This window comes from Rhinoraja longicauda, chromosome 2, assembly GCF_053455715.1.
Source record: "Rhinoraja longicauda isolate Sanriku21f chromosome 2, sRhiLon1.1, whole genome shotgun sequence".
Taxonomy (NCBI): Eukaryota; Metazoa; Chordata; class Chondrichthyes; order Rajiformes; family Arhynchobatidae; genus Rhinoraja; species Rhinoraja longicauda.
Genome location: NC_135954.1, coordinates 5,870,024 through 5,887,521, shown reverse-complemented (window position 1 = coordinate 5,887,521; position 17,498 = coordinate 5,870,024). Strand labels below are relative to the sequence as shown.

At 46.7% G+C, this 17,498-nt stretch overlaps 1 protein-coding gene across 5 annotated transcripts in view; it reads left to right on the top strand.

Moving 5' to 3' along the window:
* atxn1a (ataxin 1a) overlaps positions 1 to 17,498 on the top strand; it is a 229,654-nt gene that overhangs the window by 46,741 nt on the left and 165,415 nt on the right. For 4 of the 5 annotated variants that reach the window (XM_078414512.1, XM_078414450.1, XM_078414502.1 and 1 more), the window contains exon 2: positions 12,127 to 12,281. The exons of the other annotated variant lie outside the window; for it this stretch is intronic. The gene's annotated coding sequence lies outside the window, so the exon portion shown is untranslated. The remainder of the gene's footprint in view (positions 1 to 12,126; positions 12,282 to 17,498) is intronic. 5 annotated transcript variants of the gene reach the window in all.

Below are 17,498 nucleotides of genomic sequence, written 5' to 3'. Positions count from 1 at the left end.
AGATACATTTAAATCCACATTTATATCTATTAAGAATGCAGACGGATAAGTCTGTCCGAGTAATACACGATTCACTCACACGGGCGTATCTGCACTCTGCCCGGTCCATCACGGGTACTGACCTCCCCACCATCGAAGCGATCTACAGGAGTCGCTGCCTTACAAAGGCAGCCAGCATCATCAGAGACCCACACCACCCTGGCCACGCTCTCATCTCACCCCTGCCTTCGGGAAGAAGGTACAGGAGCCTGAAAACTGTAACGTCCAGGTTCAGGAACAGCTTCTTCCCTACAGCCATCAGGCTGTTAAACACTACAACCTCCAAATATGCTCTGAACTACATACAGTGCCCTCCATAATGTTTGGAACAAAGACCCATCATGTTATTTATTTGCCTCTGTACTCCACAATTTGAGATTTGTAATAGAAAAAAAATCACATGTGGTTAAAGTGCACTTTATTGGATTTTTATAAAGGCCATTTTTATACATTTTGGTTTCACAATAGACAATAGGTGCAGGAGTAGGCCATTCAGCCCTTCGAGCCAGCACCGCCATTCAATGCGATCATGGCTGATCACTCTCAATCAGTACCCCGTTCCTGCCTTCTCCCCATACCCCCTCACTCCGCTATCCTTAAGAGCTCTATCCAGCTCTCTCTTGAAAGCATCCAACGAACTGGCCTCCACTGCCTTCTGAGGCAGAGAATTCCACACCTTCACCACCCTCTGACTGAAAAAGTTCTTCCTCATCTCGGTTCTAAATGGCCTACCCCTTATTCTTAAACTGTGGCCCCTTGTTCTGGATTCCCCAACATTGGGAACATGTTATCTGCCTCTAATGAGTCCAATCCCCTAATTATCTTATATGTTTCAATAAGATCCCCCCTCATCCTTCTAAATTCCAGTGTATACAAGCCCAATCGCTCCAGCCTTTCAACATACGACAGTCCCGCCATTCCGGGAATTAACCTAGTGAACCTACGCTGCACGCCCTCCATAGCAAGAATATCCTTCCTCAAATTTGGAGACCAAAACTGCACACAGTACTCCAGGTGCGGTCTCACCAGGGCCCGGTACAACTGTAGAAGGACCTCTTTACTCCTATACTCAACTCCTCTTGTTACGAAGGCCAACATTCCATTGGCTTTCTTCACTGCCTGCTGTACCTGCATGCTTCCTTTCATTGACTGATGCACTAGGACACCCAGATCTCGTTGAACTCCCCCTCCTCCTAACTTGACACCATTCAGATAATAATCTGCCTTTCTATTCTTACTTCCAAAGTGAATAACCTCACACTTATCTACATTAAACTGCATCTGCCATGTATCCGCCCACTCACACAACCTGTCCAAGTCACCCTGCAGCCTTATTGCATCTTCCTCACAATTCACACTACCCCCCAACTTAGTATCATCTGCAAATTTGCTAATGGTACTTTTAATCCCTTCGTCTAAGTCATTAATGTATATCGTAAATAGCTGGGGTCCCAGCACCGAACCTTGCGGTACCCCACTGGTCACTGCCTGCCATTCCGAAAGGGACCCATTTATCCCCACTCTTTGCTTTCTGTCTGTCAACCAATTTTCTATCCATGTCAGTACCCTACCCCCAATACCATGTGCCCTAATTTTGCCCACTAATCTCCTATGTGGGACCTTGTCGAAGGCTTTCTGAAAGTCGAGGTACACCACATCCACTGACTCTCCCTTGTCAATTTTCCTAGTTACATCCTCAAAAAATTCCAGTAGATTTGTCAAGCATGATTTCCCCTTCGTAAATCCATGCTGACTCGGAATGATCCCGTTACTGCTGTGTTTCTACCTAGTCCCCCCATTTCAGGGCACCATAATGTTTGGGACACATGGCTTCACAGGTGTTTGTAATTGCTCAGGTGTGTTTAATTGCCTCCTTAATGCAGGTATAAGAGAGCTCTCAGCACCTAGTCTTTCCATCACCTTTGGAAACTTTTATTGCTGTTTATCAACATGAGGACCAAAGTCCCCCAGACTATGGAACATCTCCTGAGCTGTGACGTGCTGCATGACACATTCGATCTGGGGCAATCGAAGCTCCCTCGTCGGGGCGTTCGAAGCTCCCGCGATTGGGGCGGTCGAAGCTCCTGCGGCTTGGAGCTCCCGAAGTCGGTCTCTAACCAGGGACCGCGAGCTCCACGATGTCAAGTCCCGCAGGCTCCCGCGGTTGGAGCTCCCAAAGTCGATCTCCAACAGAGGCCGCCAACTCCTCAATGTTAGGCCGCAGTGCGAATGGAGATACGATACGAAAACAAATCGCATCTCCGTCGAGGTAAGACATTTTAAAAAGCCCCCCCATATAAAACAAGCTAAAGAACACTAAAACATACGTTTAACACAAAAAAACAACAAAGGAAGGGACAGACAGACTGTTGGCGAGGCAGCCATTGCTGGCGCCACCCGGTGGAGATCTTATAATCAATGTGAGGAATGGAGAGATATTGATTATAGGCAGGCAGATAAGAGTGGGCCTTGGCATCATGTTCAACACACACATTGTGGGCCGAAGAGCCTGTTCCTATTCTGTACTGTTCAATATTCTATATTCCATGTTCCATTGGTTATGTTCAATGGATGGAGGAAACCTTGCCTCTGTACCGTCTGTGGAATTCTCTGCCTCAGAAGGCAGTGGAGGCCAATTCTCTGAATGCATTCAAGAGAGAGCTAGATAGAGCTCTTAAGGATAGCGGAGTCAGGGGGTATGGGGAGAAGGCAGGAACGGGGTACTGATTGAGAATGATCAGCCATGATCACATTGAATGGCGGTGCAGGCTCGAAGGGCCGAATGGCCTCCTCCTGCACCTATTGTCTATTGTCTATTTTCTATTGTATGCTGTTAGCTCCTTGTTAAATTGCAAATGTACAAAGCGGGGAAAAATAAAGAATAGAAGATTTCATCTTCAGGCTTTAAATTAAACGGTACTTATTCACAAAAAATAATTGAAGTATTACAGGTAAATTGGCCTCTGCACATTGCTTGTAGGGAGTGGATGCAAAAGTTGGATAACATCGAACTGCTATGAATGGGAGAACGATGGGGGGGGGGGTTTTAATCAAAAAAATTATTCAGTCATTAAAAATAATATTTACAATACAATAAAACACCACAGAACCCACCACCCATAGTACAAGACAAACAAATATACTGTATGAACTACGATACAATCATGACAAACAAATATACTAAGGGCGGCACGGTGGCGCAGCGGGAGAGTTGCTACCTTACAGCGAATGCAGCGCCGGAGACTCAGGTTCGATCCTGACTACGGGCGCCGTCTGTACGGAGTTTGTACGTTCTCCCCGTGACCTGCGTGGGTTTTCTCCGAGATCTTCGGTTTCCTCCCACACTCCAAAGACGTACAGGTATGTAGGTTAATTGGCTGGGCAAATGTTTTAAAAAAATTGTCCCTAGTGTGTGTGTGATAGTGTTAGTGTGCCGAAGGGCCTGTTTCCGCACTGTATCTCTAAATCTAAAATCTAAATGAACTACGATACAATCATGTTACGATCCTTGTCCAGGATGCATTCAACCCCCAGGGTACCCAAAGGTCCCGGAAATCCCCCAGGGTACCCGTGGACAGAGTTTGGTCCCTCTCTAACGCCACCCGGGCGTGGACGTAACCCCGGAAAAGGGGGGGGGGGGGGGGGAGAGCGATGGTTGGTGGGGTCTTGGTGGGCCAAAGAGCCTGTTTCCATGCTATTAAAAAAAAATCAATTTTTACCTTGATGACTTTATAAATAAACTATATTTATTGACTTAAAAGTGAATTCAAGTATTGTAGGTTAATTGGCCTCTGTCAAATTGTACAGGGAGTGGATGAGAAAGTGGACTAACATAGAACTGGTGTGAATGGATGGTCGGCGCGGACTCGGTGGGCCGAAGGGCCTGTTCGCTGGCTGCAAAAGAAATGTTTCGAAACATATAAGATTATTAAGGGGTTGGACACGTTAGAGGCAGGAAACATGTTCCCAATGTTGGGGGAGTCCAGAACCAGGGGCCACAGTTTAAGAATAAGGGGTAGGCCATTTTGAACGGAGATGAGGAAAAACCTTTTCAGTCAGAGAGTTGTAAATCTGTGGAATTCACTGCCTCAGAAGGCAGTGGAGGCCAAGTCTCTGAATGCATTCAAGAGAGAGCTACAATACAATACAATACAATATATCTTTATTGTCATTGTACCCAGGGGTACAACGAGATTGGGAATGCGCCTCCCATACGATGCACTAATTTAGGTAATTTAGACAGCAGCAACCCAACGAAACGAACAGTTGTAACAGTTTTGGACAGGGTAAAGTGCAAGTTGATCTATGCGTTGTGGCCATCCGGCTCAGCAGGACCGGTTCATAGCAGCTATGGCCCTGGGGATGAAGCTGTTCCTGAGTCTGGAGGTGCGGGCATAGAAGGCCTTGTATCGTCTGCCCGATGGAAGGAGTTCGAACAGACTGTTGCAGGGGTGTGAAGAGTCTTTGTGGATGCTGGTGGCTTTTCTGAGGCATCGTGTGTTGTAGATGCCCTCCAAGTCTGGTAGCTGTGTTCCGATGGCCCTCTGAGCTCTATGGACTACCCGCTGTAGAGCTTTCCTTTCTGCCTCCGTGCAGCTGAGGTACCACACAGGGATTCCATGCGTTAGGATGCTCTCTATGGTGCAGCGGTAGAAGGTCGTCAGCAGCTGTTGGGGTAGACCAGACTTTTTCAGTGTTCTTAAGTAGAACAGTCTTTGTTGTGCCTTCTTGACCAGCGCAGCAGTGTTATTGGACCATGTTAGGTCCTCCGAAATGTGAGTGCCCAGAAACTTGATAGAGCTCTTAAGGATAGCGGAGTCAGGGGGCATGGGGAGAAGGCAGGAACGGGGTACTGATTGTGAATGATCAGCCATGATCACATTGAATGGTGGAGCTGGCTCGAAGGGCCGAATGGCCTCCTCCTGCACCTATTGTGTGTTGTCTATTGTTTGAAAGACTTTCACCTCCATTACTTCAAAATCAATTGGATTTATTTGAAATGTAATTGAAATGTTCCAGCTAGTTGCTATTATGCTGATGTATTTATTAATGTTGAGCTAACTCATTGAAATGTTCAAAAGCTCAAGGGCAGATACAATTACTTCCTTTTCTACACCGATCTGGAACTTAAGAAATCTGCACACTACAACTTAACAGAAAGTACGGTAGATTGGCTGCCTTCCATTGCCAAAGACCCGGGTTCAATCATGTCTATACGGAGTTTGCACGTTCTTCCCCGTGACCGCGTGGGTTTTCTCCGAATGCTCCGGTTTTCTCCCACACTCCAAAGAGGGAGGTTTGTAGGTTCATTGGCTTCTGTAAATCATAAATTGTCCCTAGTGCGTGGGATAGTAACGGGGTGCGCTCACTGGTCAGCGCAGACACGGTGGGCCGAAGGGCCAGTTTCCACACTGCCTCTCTAAAGCGTAAAGTCTAAAACATAGAAAGGTAGAAAATAGGTGCAGGAGGAGGCCACTCGGCCCTTTGTGCCAGCACCACCATTCACTGTGATCATGGCTGATCATTCACAATCAGTAACCCGTGCCTGCCTTCTCCCCATATCCCTTGATTCCGCTAGCCCACAGAGCTCTATCTAACTCTCTTTTAAATTCATCCAGTGAATTGGCCTCCACTGCCCTACTTGGCAGAGAATTCCACAAATTTGCAACTCTCTGGGTGAATAAGTTCCTTCTCACCTCAGTTTTAAATGGCCTCCCCTTTATTCTTAGACTGTGTGGTCCCTGGTTCTGGACTCCCCCAACATTGGGAACATTTTTCCTGCATCTAGCTTGTCCAGTCCTTTTATAATTTTATATGTCTCTATAAGATCCCCTCTTGCCCTTCTAAACTCCAGTGAATACAAGCCTAGTCTTTTCAATCTTTCCTCAGATAGGGTGGACAGTCTGAACCATTTACCCAGGGTGGAGATGTCCAACACTAGAGGGCATAGCTACAAGGTGAGAGGGGAAAAGTTTAATGGAGACTAGACCAAGTGGCCTGTTGGGCCCAAACCTCACCTCCATTAGTGCAGCACCCTCTCCTAACCCCCTCCCCCTCCCCCTCCCCACTTCCCCTTACCCCTCAACCCACATTATCTACCCCCCTCCCTCCCTCCCCCCCCACCTCCCTGCCCCTCCCTCCCTCCCTCCCCGCTCCCTCCCTAGGAGATAGATTTAAACTTTAAAATGTGAATAACGAGAGTTTTAGTATATAGACCAAGTGGACCCGTTGGGCCCAAACCTCTCCTGCATTGGTGCAGCACCCTCCCCTCCCCCCCTTCCCTCTCTCCACAACCCTCCCTCCCCTCTCTCCTCAATCCCCCCTCCCCTCTCCCTTCTCCCCCACTCCCCCCCTCCCTCCCTCCACCACATCCCTCCCTCCTCCCCTCCTTTTAAACTTAAAAATGTGAATAACAATAAATATAGCACCGATTTCAATAAAACTACTTGCATTATCACTAAAGTGACAATGGTGAGTAAGGTGGGCCTAAAATTGTCGCGCTATCGTGTACCGTTTTGGCTGAAGTTCAGTCACAAACAAGATAACAAACGAGAGTTTTAGTATATAGATTAATGTGCACAGAGAGTGGTGGAGGCCTGGAACACACAACCAGGGGTGGTGGTAGAGGCAGATAGGACAGGTACGGTATTTAAGAGGCTTTTCAATTGAACAACGGAGTAGACTTGATGGGCCGAATGTCCTAATTCTGCTCCGATAACTTATGAATAGGCACTTGAGATATGGATCATATGCTAACAGATGAGATCAGTTGCTGTGCTGCACGATAAGCGAGAGAAACAACCTCTGGCATTTGAACGTGGCTTTAGTCAGAGGGTGGTGAATCTGCGGAATTCTTGGCCTCCACAGTAGGCTGTGAAGGCCAAGTCAGTGGATATTTTTTAAGGCAGAGAGGGATAGATTCTTGATTCATACGGGTGTCAGAGGTTTTGGGGAGAAGGCAGGAGAATGGGGTTAGGAGGGAGAGATAGATCAGCCATGATTGAATGGCGGAGTAGACTTGATGGGCCGAATGGCCTAATTCTACTCCTATTCCTTATGACCTTATGAAAGGGAGAAAAATTGTAAGGGAGAAGTAAAGTGTTGATGCAGTGTCCTTCCTGCTCTAAGGTCTCTGAAGGCTGTTTCTCAGCCGCAGAAATATTTTGAAATGCGGCCAAATTTCACTCACCAAGTCCCCACAAACAGCTGAGTGTTAAAGAGCAAACATTTGCATTAGTGGGTCATTGAGTCATAGAGCACGGAAACAGGCCCTCTGTCATAGAGTCACACAGCGTGGAAACAGGCCCTTCGGCCCAACTTGCCCACGCCGGCCGACATGCCCCTGCTACACTCGTCCCACCTGCCTGCGTTTGGTCCACATCCCTCCAAACCTGTTCTATCCATGTACCTGTCTAACTTTCTTAAACTTTGCGATAGTCCCTGCCGCAACTACCTCCTCTTGGCAGCTCGTTCCTCTGGTTCAGCAAGCCCTCACCAACCATCATCCACCCATTTACACCCAATCCTATCCCACTTTATCCTACTCACCTCCCCCTGGAGTCTACCTTCACACTGGTTGATTGGGAGCTAATACTGACCTAGGAACTGGGTCGAACTCCTCTGCTTTTCCTCAATAGAGTTTCCATCAGACTGGAACCAGACAAGAAGTAATGCTAGCATTTATTACCAGAGGACTAGAATACAAAAACAGGGATGTAATGCTGAGGCTCCATAAGGCGCTGGTCAGGCCGCACTTGGAGTAGTATGAGCAGTTTTGGACCACATATCTGAGGAATGATGTGCTGACTCTGGAGAGGGTCCAGAGGAGGTTTACATGAATGATCCCAGGAATGAGTGGGTAACATATGATGAGCATTTGTCGGCACTGGGCCTGTACTTGCTGGAGTTTAGAAGGATGAGGGGGGACCTCATTGAAATTTACTGAATAGTGAAAGGCCTGGATAGAGTGGATGTGGAGAGGATGTTTCCACTAGTGGGAGAGTCTAGGACTAGAGGTCATAGCCTCAGAATACAAGGATGTTCCTTTAAGAAGGAGATGAGGAGGAATTTCTTTAGTCAGAGGGTGGTGAATCTGTGGAATTCTTTGCCACAGACGGCTGTCGAGGCCGGCAACGGATATTTTTAAGGCAGAGATTGATAGATTCTTGTAAGAAAATAACTGCAGATGCTGGTACAAATCGAAGGTATTTATTCACAAAATGCTGGAGTAACTCAGCAGGTCAGGCAGCATCTCAGGAGAGAAGGAATGGGCGACGTTTTGGGTCGAGACCCTTCTTCTGAAGAGAGGGCTCGACCCGAAACGTTGCCCATTCCTTCTCTCCTGAGATGCTGCCTGACCTGCTGAGTTACTCCAGCATTTTGTTGATACATTCTTGATTAGTACAGGTGTCAGGGGTATGGGGAGAAGGCAGGAGAATGGGCTTAGGAGGAAGAGATATATCAGCCATGATTGAATGGCAGAGTAGACTTGATGGGCCAACTGGCCTAATTCCTCTCCTATCATTTATGAACTTATGAACAAGAGCTCAGTCTTCAAGACATGATAGAAATATATAAACATGAGAGGCATAGATTGGGTAGAATGTTTTTTACAGAGTGGAAATATCAAAGACTAGAGGACATAATTTAGTTTAGTTTCGAGATACAGCGCAGAAACCGGCCCTTTGGCCCACCGAGTCCGCACCGACCGGCGATCCCCCTACACAAGAACCGTCCGACACACCAGGGACAATTTACAATCTTTGCCGAAGTCAATTAACCTACAAAACCTGTACATCTTTCAAATGGGCGGTCACGGTGGTGAAGCGGTAGCGTTGCTGCCTTACGGCGAATGCAGCGCCGGAGTCCCGGGTTCGATCCCGACCACAGGTGCTGTCTGTGCGGAGTTTGTACGTTCTCCCCGTGACCTGCGTGGGTTTTCTCCGAGATCTTCGGTTGCCTCCCACACTCCAAAGACGTGCAGGTATGTAGGTAAATTGACTGGGTAAATGTGAATTGTCCCTCGTGGGTATAGGGTAGTGTTAATGTGCGGGGGTCGCTGGTCGGCGCGGACCCGGTGGGCCGAAAGGGCCTGTTTCCGTGCTGTATCTCTAAACTAAAATGTCAGAGGAATCCGGAGCACCTGGGGAAAATCGATGCAGTCACGGGGAGAACGTACAAACTCCGTACAGACAGCACCCGCAGTCAGGATGGAACCCGAGTCTCTGGCGCTGTAAGGCTGCAACTCAACCGCCGTGCCACCGTGCCGCCCTTTCACTGTACCTCGGTACACAATGACAATAAACTAAACCAACCCAGGTAAATGGGACTGGCTTAGACGGGATATATTGTTCGGCATGGATGAGTTGGGCCAAAGGGCCTTTCCGTGCTCCATGACTCTATGACTCTGTATCTATGCACGCTAGGAATTTCCCGTCATCTGCTTCTGACGTCTTGGTCCAACCACAATTGACAGTGGCAAGGAGTCATACAGATATTGAAACAGAAAGTGAATAAGATGGAGAATGCAAAGGCACAGCCCTGTAACCTTCTCTTGATGTTTGAGTTTAGTTTATTGTCACGTGTACTGAGGTACAGTGAAAAGCTTTTGTTACGTGCTAACCAGTATTTCACTTGGGCAGCTTACAAACCAGCAGTATCTAACTTGACTTCTCTAACTCCAAGTAACCCTTGCTTTCCCTCTCTCTCCATCCCTCCCCCACCCTAGTTCTCTGACTAGTTTCACTGTCATCCTGATTACATTTTACTGATTGTGTGCCACGTTACCTTCCCCTCAGCCTACAATGATCCATTCTACATTTTCTTTGAACTTCGTCCCCCTTTGATCCCTTGTTTTCACGCCTTGTCTGTCAATATCTCTATGTCTCCCTCTCCCCTGACTGTCTGAAGAATGGTTTCAACCCGAAACGCCACCCATTCCTTCTATCCAGAGATGCTGCCTAACCCACTCAGTTACTCCAGCATTTTGTGACTATATTCAGCGGAAAGACAATACATGATTACAATCGAACCATCCCCAGTGTACAGATACACGATAAAGGGAATAACATTTAGTGCAAGATAAAGTCCTGTAAAGTCTGATTAATGTTAGTCTCCAATGAGGTAGATAGTAGTTCAGGATGGCTCTCTAGTTGGTGGTAGGATGGTTCAGTTGACTGATAACAGCCAGGAAGAAACTGTCCCTGAATCCGGAGGTGTGCGTTTTCACACTTCTGTACCTTTTGCCCGATGGGAGAGGGGAGAAGAGGGAGTGGCCAGGGTGCGACTCGTCCTTGATTATGTTGCTGGCTTTGTCGAGGCAGCGTGAGGTATAAATTGAGTCAACGGAACGGAGGTAGACACAAAATGCTGGAGTAACTCTGCGACACAGGCAGCATCTCTGGAGAGAAGGAATGGGTGACATTTCGGGTCAAGACCCTGAAGGGAGGTTGGTTTGTGTGATGGTCTGGGCTGCATCCAGAATATCTCGCTGTTAGAATCATCGAGTGATACACAGAGTTAGAATCATAGTGGAAACAGGCCCTTTGGCTGAACTTGCCCACACCGGCCAACATGTCCCAGCTACATTAGTCCCACCTGCCTTTGTTTGATCGATAGCCCTCCAACCTGTCCTATTCATGTACCTGACTAACTGTTTCTTAAAACGTTGCGATAGTCTCTGCTTCAACTATCTCCTCTGGCAGCTCGTTCCATACACCCACCACCCTTTGAGTGAAAAAATCACCCCTCAGATTCCTATTAAATCTTTTTCCCTTCACCTTAAACCTATGTCCCCTGGTCCTCAATTCCCTTACTCTGGGCAAGGGACTGTCCATCCACACAATCTATTCCTCTCATGATTTTATACACCTCTATAAGATCACTCCTCAGCCTCCAGCGCTCCAAGGAACAGAGTCCCAGCCTACTCAACCTCTCCCCACAGCGCACACCCTCTACTCCCGACGACATCCTTGTGAATCTTCTCTACCCTTTCCAGCTTGACGACATCTTTCCTATAACATGGTGCCCAAAACGGAACACAATACTCTAATTGTGGCCTCATCAACGTCTTATACAACTGCGATGTGACCTCCCAACTTCTGTCTGGGCACGGAACTTCAAGAAACCCTAGCACTCCCTCTGTCTCTCTTTCCCTCCCCCACACAAGTCGCACCAGCTTCTCATTTTCACCCAACAATCAGCTAACAACGGCCTGTTTCTTTTATCACCATGACTTTTTTTGCATATCTTTCATTCTTTGTGCTTTATCTCTCCACATCATCGTCTATATCTCTCGCTTTCCCGTTTCCCTGACTAAGTCTGGCGAAGGGTCTTGACCCGAAAAATCACCCGTTCCTTCTCTCCAGAGATGCTGCCTGTCCCGCTGAGTTACTCCAGCTTTTTGTGTCTATCTTCGACTGAAACATAGAAACTAGATGCAGGAGGAGGCCATTCGGCCCTTCGAGCCAGCACCGCCATTCATTGTGATCATGGCTGATCATCCCCAATCAATAACCCGTGCCTGCCTTCTTCCCATATCCCTTGATTCCATTAGCCCCTAGAGCTCTATTTAACTCTCTCTTAAATCCATCCAGTGAATTTGCTTTCACTGCCTTCTGTGGCAGAGAATTCCACAAATTCACAACTCTCTGGATGAAAAAGTTTCTGCTCACCTCAGTTTTAAATGGCCTCCCCTTTATTCTTAGACTGTGGCCCCTGGTTCTGGACTCCCCCAACATTGGGAACATTTTTCTTGCATCTAGCTTGTCTAGTCCTTTTATGATTTTATACGTCTCTATAAGATCCCCTCTCATCCTTCTAAACACCAGTGAATACAAGCCCAGTCCTTCCAATCTTTCCTCATATGACAGTCCCTCCATCCCAGGGATTAACCTCGTGAACCTACGCTGCCTCAATATGTACGGAGACTGTCCACAGACACTGACGCAGATCAATTCCATTTCCTAGTTGGGCGTCACGTGGTGTGGTTGTAAGACTGGTGCAGTTACGTTCATTGTAGTTCCTCTCTTGTGAGCCGGGAATGAGAAGTCCCATAACGTGTCCACTCTCTCTCTCATTCAATCACAGAGGTTATCTACCAGTGCTGGAAACGCCCTACTCCCAAGATTAAACTACTATTGACAACCCCGGAACTGATACGCAACGTATTAACCCGCGCTACGCAGAAAGGGGGATATGAAATTCTTGCAGCAATCTTTGACGTCAAGTGATTAATTTTATGGGTAAGTTTAAAGATTTATTTCATCTTTCCTGTCGATTTTGGAGAAACGATATTTTCGGCCAGATCAGAATCGGCAAGTGGGAAGAGCCCGAGAGAGTTTGCCTGAAAAGAAACGAGAAATTGCGACACATTTGAATTGTTTTGCCTTTCTGGAGATGTTTCCCAACATATATTTCTGCAACCCATTGCAAGACCGTGTCCTGAGCAAAACTCAAAGTACTGGAGTAACCCGGCGGGTCAGGCAGCATCTTAGAGCGGCTCGGCGGAGCTGCTGCCTCACAGCGCCAGAGACCCGGGTTCCATCCCGACTACGGACGCTGTCCGTACGGAGTTTGTACGCTCTCCCCATGACCTGCGTGGGTTTTCTCCGAGATCTTCGGTTTCCGCCCACACTCCAAAGACGTACAGGTTTGTAGGTTAATTGGCTTCGGTAAAAATTGTAAATTGTCTCTAGTGTGTAGGATAGTGTTAATGTACGGGGTGATCGCTGGTCGGCGCGGACTTGGTGGGCCGAAGGATCTGTTTCCGCGCTGAATCTCTAAAGTCTAAAAAAGTCTAAATCGTCTATGAAGAGGATGGCTCAATGCTACCTGACCCACTGAGTTACTCCAGCACTCTGTGTTGTGTTCGGGATTCCATCATCTACATATACATTTCAAGACTTAATTAAATAGTTGATCAAAAAATGATAAAATTAATATACTATCTTAATCCATGATGTACACAGCGTGAACTGTATAAATTTGGAAGGCTAAGCAAGCAAGATGATTATTGATGGAGCGTTATAGGTCATAAGTGATAGGAGCAGAATTGGTCCATTTGGCCCATCAAGTTTACTCCGCCATTCAATCATGGCTGATCTATCTCTCCCTACCAATCCCATTCTCCTGCCTTCTCCCCGTAACCCCTGACACCTGTACTAATCAAAAATCTGTCCATCTCTGCCTGAAAAATGGATAGGGTGGTCAAAAAGGCTTTTAGCACTTTGGCCTTCATCTGTCACGAGTTTTGAGTATAGAAGTTGGGAGGTCACTTTGCAGTTGTATAAGACATTTAGAGTATTGTGTTCAGTTCCGGGCACCATGTTAGAGGAAAGATGTTGTCAAGCTGGAAAGGATGCAGAGAAGATTTACGAAGATGTTGCCAGGACTCGAGGTCTTGTGCTCTAGGAAACGGTTGAGCAGGCCAGGACTCTATTCGTGTAGTGTTGGAGGGTGAGGGGTGATCTTATAGAGACGTACAAACTCGTGAGAGTTTCTGGAATTCTTGCCTGGAATGCATTGACAGGGGTGGTGGTGGAGGCAGATACGATATTGGCATTTAAGAGGCTTTTAGATAGGCAAATGGATATGCTGGAAATGGAGGGATATGGATCACATACAGGCAAGACGAGATCAGTTTAACTTAGCATCGTGTTCAGCACAAACGTTATGGGCCGAAGGGCCTGTTCCTGTGCTGTACTCTTCTATGTACAACCAAAGTTCGGAAAACTTTAGCCAGGTTCTGATGAAATATTAGCCTGAAACATTAACTCCATTTCTCATTCCATATTTGCTGCCTGATATTTTTCTCAGTTTTTGGTTCTGCAATTTTACTCTTGGTAATTTTCCTGTGAAGCCACCCAAGGGATTTCCCTCTGTGAAAGTTGCTTTTCTGTTCGTGCATCACTGTTATGTAATTGGGGCAATAAATGCAGTATCATTTAATCGGTTGTAATTAAGTCCAAACAAGGAACCAAAAAGGATGAATAGAGTCACAGAGTGACACAGCGTGGAAACAGGCCAACTTGTTCCAACTTGTCCCAAGCTTTATCCCAACCTGCTCACACCAGCCATCATGCTCCATCTACACTAGTCCCACCTGCCTGCATTTGGAACCTTATCCCTCTGAACCTGTCCTTTCCATGCACCTGTCCAATTATCTCTTATATATTATGATAGTCCCTGCCTCAACTACCTCCTCTGGCATTTATTCACATTTATACTCAGCAGGTCAGGCAGCATCTCAGGAGAGAAGGAATGGGTGATGTTTCGGGTCGAGACCCTTCTTCAGTCTGAAGAAGGGTCTCCACCCGAAACGTCACCCATTCCTTCTCTCCTGAGATGCTGCCTGACCTGCTGAGTTACTCCAGCATTTTGTGGATAAATACCTTCGATTTGTACCAGCTTCTGCAGTTATTTTCCTAAACCTCCTCTGGCAGCTCGTTCCATACACCCACCATCCTTTGTGTAAAAAAGCTGCCCCTCAGGTTCCTATTAAACCTCTCCCCCCTCACCTCAAACCCACGCCCTCTGGTTCTCGATTCCCCTACTTTGGGCAAGAGACTGTGCATGTAATGGCAACTTTCCGACTTTTCCAATGACTTCTTTTCCAATTGCCATTACTACACAGGGAGCAGGGGTGATTTACGCCGACCCCAACAGAACAGCTCTTCCAGTCGTTATGTCCAGTTTAATTAGTTGTTTATTGAAGTAGTTGTACAAACAAGGAGATGAACATACCAGGCTTTACTTATTCCGCATACAAGTCGTAGCCGGCTGCTCTGTCCCTGGTCTGGTCCCGGGTCTCAAGACTGTCCAGTCGTTGGTCTGTCCAGGTCTGGTGAGAACTGTATGCTCTCCCTCCCTGTGTCTGGCACTCCCTGTCCCTTATGCCCATATATATACACCACCCTGTGCATCTAATGACCGCCCCCAAGTGCCCAAAATAATACGGCAAGATATATCTAGACAAAATAATACAATATGCCAACAGAAGCTAGTGTAAACATAAATGGCTCCTACAGTGCACCTACCCGATCCACTCCTCTCATATTCTTTAACACCTCTATAAGATCACCCCTCATCCTCCTGTGCTCCAAGGAATATATTCATAGCCTGTAACTCAGGCCCTTGAGTCCTGGCAACATCCTTGTAAAACTTCTCTGCACTCTTTCCAGCTTGACAACACCTTTCCAATAACACGGTACCAAAATGAATCTCAATGACAAAGAACAGTGATACAATTTTCCAACAGAGAGTGGAGATTGAGAAACTCCTGGTACAGGACATGAAAATACAAAATGACACTTCCTCATTCAAGAGTAATGCAAAGTCCTTCATTAAAATTAGTCAATGCACAAATTTCACCATCCTAAAGGGCACAGTAACGTAATTGTAATCTTTAGTGCTTAACCTTACAAAAGCACAATTGCGGCCCACAGTCACACAGCGTGGAAACAGGCCCTTCGGTCCACACCGGCCAGCATGTCCCAGCTATAATAGTCCCACCTGCCCGCGTGTGGCCTACATTTACTCTAGCTATTCCTGTCATGATTTTGTACATCTCTGTAAGATCACCCCTCATCCTCCTGCGCTCCAAGGAATAAGATCCCAGTCTACTCAACCTCTCCCTGTAGTTCAGACCCTTGAGTCCTGGCGACATCCTGGTAAATCTTCTCTGCACCTTTTATAGTTTAATCTTTTCTATAACAGGGTGACAAGATCTGAACACAATCCTCTAAATGTGGCCTCACCAACGTCTTGTACAACTGCAACATGACCTTCCAACTTCTATACTCTATACTCAGCCTGAAGAAGGGTCTCGACTTGAAAACTCACCCATTCCTTCTCTCCAGAGATGCTGCCTGTCCCGCTGAGTTACTCCAGCATTTTGTGTCTACCCACTATACTCAATACTCTGACTGATGAAGGCCAATGTGCCAAAGGCCTGTGATTAAATTTTCACCTTCATATGAATGCAGGAAGTGTTTTATTGTCATGTCCCAAACAAAGCAATGAAATTCTCTTGCAGCACATAGTACTCTGTAAACATTGTAATACGTTTTCAGTATATATAAAATTTCAGTATAAATAAACATATATATCCATATGTTTATATATATGTTTATATATATTTATATATGTGTGTTTATATATATATATATATATATATATATATTTATATATGTGTTAATACGTGATATAAGGATTACTGATTCTGGTTGATCAGCCATGATCATGTTGAATGCCGGTGCTGGCACGAAGGGCTGAATGGCCTACTCCATTGCACCTATTTTCTATGTTTCTATTCCTTTTCTCCAGAGATGCTGTCTGGCCTGCTGAGTTACTCCAGCTTTTTGTGTCTATCCAGTTTAAACCAGCATCTGCTGTTCCTTCCTGTTGTTCTGTCTATCTCCGATGAGCTAGAGAAAGAGTTGTGGGGGTGGGTCGAAGAGAGACTGAAACAAATTCTGTCCCACCTGTGCACCAAGAGGCAGGTGTAGCATGAGTCCCCGTCGTCTGCCAATCCCCATAGCCACACTTTTGATTTGAAGGAAGTGAGTGGGGTTGAAGTTGTGAGTAGAGTCATAGAGCCAGAGTGATACAGTGTGGAAACAGGCCCGTCGGCCCAACTAGCCCACACTGGCCAACATGTCCCATCTACACTAGTCCCATCTGCCTGCGCTTGGTCCATATCTCTCCAAACCTGTCCTATCCAGGTCTAACTGTAATGTCCTGTCTAACTGTTTCTTAAACGTTGGGATAGTCCCAGCCTCAACTACCTCCTCTGGCAGCTCGTTCCATACACCCACCACCCTCTGTGTGAAAAAGTTACCCCCCAGATTTCTATTAAATCTTTTCCCCTTCACCTTGAACCTATGTCCTTAGTTTAGTTTAGTTTAGAGATACAGCACGGAAACAGGCCCTTTCGGCCCACCGGGTCTGCGCTGACCAGCGATTCCCGCACATTAACACCATCCTATACCCACTCGGCTCGGGACAATTTTTACATTTATACCAAGCCAATTAACCTACAAACCTGTACGTCTTTGGAGTGTGCGAGGAAACTGAAGATCTCGGAGAAAACTCACGCAGGTCACGGGGAGAACGTACAAACTCTGTACAGACAGCACCCGTATTCGGGATCGAACCCGGGTTTCCGGCGCTGCATTCGCTGTGAGGCAGCAACTCTACCGCTGCGCCACCATGCCGCAGAATCCTCTGGTCCTCGATTCCCCTACTCTGGGCAAGAGACTCTGTGCATCTACCCGATCTGTTCCTCCCATGATAGTGAATTGCGTGGTTATTTTGAACCTCGGCTGAAGGTGCAATCCTTTGTTAGCGCACCCTTTAAAACATCCTTAGACTTGAATTATTACGCTTCAGAATCCGTCCATGTTGCCATGGAGAACTCAAAGAAGGTAAATCTTTCTTAATTACACCCACAGAACAACAGT